Below are 5,184 nucleotides of genomic sequence, written 5' to 3'. Positions count from 1 at the left end.
AGTATTAACCAATTGCACAGTTGATTGCATACCACTAATGGCAGCCATTATCTACTTATTGGAATTTAATATCTCATCCAATTGAGACGGGGAAGGAGCAGTAGGATTTTGATTAGAAGAGCTCACATTATAGAAAGGAGGACGGTAGCTTGAAGAAGCTTGGAATGGCTGGTTCATAGACTGAGAATTAGATTGAGTTGATTGCCCATAACCCTGAAATGATGAATTTTGTGAGGCTTGTTGCCTCCACGAGAAATTTGGATGATCTCTCAAACCCGGATTGTAGGTATTGGAATAAGGATTATTTCCAGGGCGAGAGAACATGGCATTGGCTTGTTCTAGCATGCCTCCAGAAAATTGCTCTGGTGTGGGGCAATCTTCTACATTATGAAAAGTGCTTGTGTAATGTGCACACACAGCACTGGATGAAGAATTCTGAGAAGATGAGAGATGTGGTGCCACAAGCTAAAAAACTTTGTGGGCTATGGTATCCACTTGAGAGGCTTCTTTCCTAAGAGTCTGTGGTTGGCACGGATTTGAGGGTTTCACAACATTTGAAGTAAAAGCTCTACGAGAACTATGTTGCATAGAATTTTCGCTTATATTCTCAAGTAGAGTCCAAGCATCATCAGGATTTTTAGACATGAACATGCTCCCACACGAAGAATCAATTAATTGTCTATGTGGTTCTGTTAAACCATCATAAAAGGCTTGCACTAATTGCCACTTTGGAATTTGGTGGTGCGTACACTTCCTTAGAAAATCTTTAAGTCTTTCCTATGTCTCATAAAATTGTTCTCCAATAATTTAGGAAAGCTAAGAATGGATAGACGCATTTGATTGGTCTTACTCACAGGATAGTACTTTTTTAAAAATTCTTGTTGCAATTAGACCCACGAAGTAATAGAATTTGCAACAAGAAAGTTCAACCAATACTTTGCTCTTTCTTTTAGAGAAAATGAGAAGAGAGGCATATGAAGTGCATCTTGGGAAAAGTCCCTCATGTTGATGATGGAACAGATCACTACAATAGTTATACTCTTCACCAGCGCTCAAAAACACTAAAAAAAAAAAAAAAAAATCCATTGGTAATTCAATTACCAACATTTTATCAGCACTCATAGAAGACCGTTGGTGAGTCCAACGTTGGTAGGCCTTTATCGGCGCTTCCTAAAAAAGCACTGGTAATGACCCTTTACCAGCACTTCGTAGAAAAGCGCTGGTAATGACCCTTTACCAGCGCTCCTTAAGAAGCGTTGACAGAGGATCTTAACCAACACTTCTTTAAGAAGCTGGTAAAGGGTCGTTTTATGTTATTTATTTATTTATTTCCCCTTTATTGTTGTTTTTGTAAAAATATCTTTACCAAGTTAAAGCTGCTAAATGTCATCCAATATAACACTAGTTTGCAATATAAAAATACCATCCAAATTGTTTTTACATAATACAACCACAAGTTAAACCTGCTGCCAATATGAAAAATATCATCCAAATTGTTTTACATAATACAACCACAAGTTTACCTGCTGCCAATATGAAAAAAACCATCCAAATTGTCTACTAATAGATAAAGCTGGTAAATGTCAACCAAAACCCAAAACATGTCATCCAAAAAGCCAAAATGTCTACTACTACAACCACAACCTAACCTGCCACTATGAAAATACCATCCAAATTGTCTAGATAAAGCTACTAAATGTCGCACAAAAAGAATTAAGAATTTTTGACAAATGTAGCAGAAGTTTTTCAAAAAGAAACCATCCAAGGCGAAGGAAATTCAGAAAGCACAGCCACGACCCCATCTTCAGCTTCAACTTCAACAACTCTTCTTGCCCATTTGATTTGTATTACCCTACATTTTTTATAGATTCATTAAGCGCACATTATAATAAATGATAATTTAACATATAAGAGAAATTAAAGTTCATAACCTTAACTAAATTGGCATGACTAGAAAATTAATTTGGGGATACTCTAGGAGCATTTAAAGAATCAGAACCCTTCAAAATAACAAAACAAAATTATACATAAAATCTTGATATAAGTAAACATATATTCAGTAAAGAGTAAAACTAATAATAAATATACCTGTCCACTACAATTTTGTTGTTGAATCTGCATTAGCATAGCCACCTGTTTTTGTAAATTTTCCAATTTGGTTGGCTCGTAAATTTTCCAACTAGTCGTCAATGTCAGCTTGCATTTTTGAAATGGTGTCCTGCAACTCTACACGTACAGCACGTGCCTCCTCATCAGATTTTTTGGCATTATTAATCAATTCAGCTTTACTAGGCCCTAATAAAGCTGAACTGATTAATAATGCCAAAAAATTGCTTAAGGCTTTGCTTCGGTGGTTCTGAGTGCTAAGTGAATGCAAGAGTTGGAAGATGTGTGCACGTGTCTCACAAAACTGAGAGATGTAAGAGAGAACCAATTCGAAAAGAAAAGTAAACCAATACAATTTGAGATGTAAGAGAGAACCAATACAATTTGAGATGGAAGATTGAAAGCAAATGTCATAATAGAAATGGCAGAGGGGGATTTTCAAGTGATATGAGATTGCAGATGCAAAATAAGATGTAAAAGTGAGAGCCAATTTCAAAAACAAACATGTAGTAAGAAAATTGCAATAACATGAAATGACCTTCCTCTAATAAAACGGGATTTATATATTATATTTTATTACAATAAATATATTTTTAAGAGTAACTTAACTTGCATTTCCCAAGGCACGACCTTGTGCACCAAAATCAAAGATTCATTGTTCTCTTACACTTAATAAATAATTAGAAAACATAATCACTCCATGTTTTGCTAAGTTTGTCCACTAATTCTCCAAGAAATGTCACATGATTCAAGTAATCCATTTTGATAAAATAGAAATATAAAAATGGTTTTAATAAAGAATAAGGCTAGTAGGTCTTCCTCAATATTGTGGTTGTACATTTGACCTGGCAAGAATTTCTACCAGTGGTTGAAATGTAATTAAACCAAAAAATATAGAAGAGATTAAAAAATGAAAAAGAAAAAGAAAATGAATTTGCATCTCTCAAAAATTTCACTCACAAGTGATATCAATCAGTAATATCATAGATATTATGAATTCCCTAATGTAAGATCCTAATAGCCATTGCTTTGTAAGGCCTGACATTCTGGCTGTGCCCCTTGTTGGTTCAGCCTTGTTTTAGCTTATGCTGCTGTATTGGCTTTTGCCTTGTTTGTACAGTCTTTAAATCAGATACTCTTACCTTTCACCGGGACAAAAAAGTCGGAAAAATCAAAATTGTGAAAACGAAAAATGTCTGTTCCGGTCATTCTAAACTCTAATTATCTAATGATTTATTATTATAGGCTAAAAGTTGAATCTCAACAATAAGAAGGTCTCACATTAAAAAGGATTAACCAAATTTAATTTAAAAAATTATATAATTGTGAAGAATCATTCTAGAAAAGTCAAGGCACATGCAAGAGCATACCTTTAAGAGTATATAAATGGTATTAAATGAATTCCACAACAGCAATGCCAAATCTCCAACTGTTTCTCTTTTCTGACCAAAAAAAACATAGTAACTAAAATCAAGAACAAGCACACTTTAATATATACTTTTTAAAAATCAACATGGTGGAATCGAAAAAAAAAAAAAAAAAAAACATCATTATGAGCATAAGGGAAAACTTGAGGGACTTGACGCCGGATCAAAATCCTCTCCAGTCATGTTTTCTGTTTTCCCACAAGTTCCCTGTGGTGGGTGAATTTCACCAATTTCACTTGTCTGAATTTGACTACTATATGCTTACGGGTGAAATTACACCATTATAATAGCAAAATTCACCATTGATTGAGGTGAAATTCACCAACCACAGGCACCGGGAAAAGTGGCCAGAGAGGATTTTGATTCCTAAACGCCATGATCTTCATTTATGCAATTGAAGATAAAAAATAAAAATAAAAAAGCACCAGGAGAAAAATAATTTCTGAAAAAAATCTGGGAAAATAATATTAAATTCTACAGGGTAGTGCATTTTTTTGGATATCAAATATTTTGTAAAAAAAAAAAATAGTTTATACCATATTAAAGAAACCAGCATAAACTATAAACGTAAGAAAACAGATACTCCTAACTACAAACTGAAACAACGAATCAACATCAACCACATCAAAATCCACAAATGCAATCCGAAAACTAAAACACTTCAAATAACAAATCCACATAAAACCCTAAATTTACTCAATATTATCACCAGAATAACAACAATCTTAGGCACAGTGATCTACACAGGTAATCAAAATCAGAAGGCGAACAGTCACTAACCTAAAAAAAATTATGGTCCGGTCTGTTAGTGTAGACGAGGTTTTGGAAACCCCCAACGACGACTCTTTCTCTCTCTGTGTGTGCAGTAGCAATGACTTTGTCTCTCTAAACCAAGCCACCAGTTTTAGAGCGTTGGTTTCTGATTAAAATTCTGGTTTTGGAACGCAAACTGATGGAAGGAGAGAGAGCTGTGATGACCGGTGATGGAGGGAAAGAGAGCAGTGATGGAAGGAGAGAGAGCGGCTGAAGGAGATCGAGGTTAGGGCTATCGCAAAATGAATTGGGAAAGTAGAATACAGTGGTGTTAATGGCCCCAAAAAAAACGACGTAGTTTAGGCCCCAAATATGGGAAAAAGTGGAGGGAACGGAAGGGCTATTACCGGCGTTCTTTAAAGAGAGCTGGTACAATTACACTTATACCTTTTGTTATTATTACACCTATATCAGCAGTGGTGTAGCAACAAAAGGACAAGTCGAGGCGGCTGCCTCCACTTAGTTTTTAATTGTTTAAATTTTTTTTAATTTTATATGAAAAATTTTTTATATTTGTATAATTATCCCCACTAAAATTTGACATTGCACATATATATACTATATACATATATAATCAAATGAACATTCCGGACATTACACAAAAAATATATATATATATATATATATAATCTTTTCAAAAAATATAATATTTTTTCCCACTTTCTCAAAATATTATATTTTTTTCCACATTTCACAAAAATACAAGATATTCTTTCACATTTTTGACTTTACCACAAACAAATGCATTGTTAATTTCCATCACTTTTTCAGAAAATATTATATTTTTTTCCACATTTCACAAAAATACAAGATATTCTTTCACACTTTTGACTTTACC

The 5,184-nt window shown here is 33.9% G+C and overlaps 1 long non-coding RNA gene across 2 annotated transcripts; it reads right to left on the bottom strand.

The window, feature by feature from the left end:
* Positions 1 to 1,386: 1,386 nt before the first annotated feature.
* On the bottom strand, positions 1,387 to 4,631 carry LOC132273670 (uncharacterized). 2 transcript variants are annotated; one of them, XR_009470216.1, is made up of 4 exons: positions 4,314 to 4,624; positions 3,477 to 3,548; positions 2,089 to 2,410; positions 1,387 to 2,000 (listed from the first exon to the last, which is right to left on the bottom strand). It is a non-coding gene; the product is annotated as an uncharacterized LOC132273670 (long non-coding RNA). The 2 variants fall into 2 exon arrangements; XR_009470215.1 differs by having other exon boundaries at positions 1,387 to 2,410; positions 4,314 to 4,631.
* Between the last annotated feature and the right edge of the window lie 553 nt (positions 4,632 to 5,184).

Source organism: Cornus florida, unplaced genomic scaffold (genome assembly GCF_030987335.1).
Source record: "Cornus florida cultivar Cherokee Brave unplaced genomic scaffold, ASM3098733v1 CherokeeBrave_3.0.0_Hap2_Chr09, whole genome shotgun sequence".
Lineage (NCBI taxonomy): Eukaryota > Viridiplantae > Streptophyta > Magnoliopsida > Cornales > Cornaceae > Cornus > Cornus florida.
Note: the sequence above shows the minus strand (reverse complement) of the source record. Positions and strands in the feature narration are given on the sequence as shown.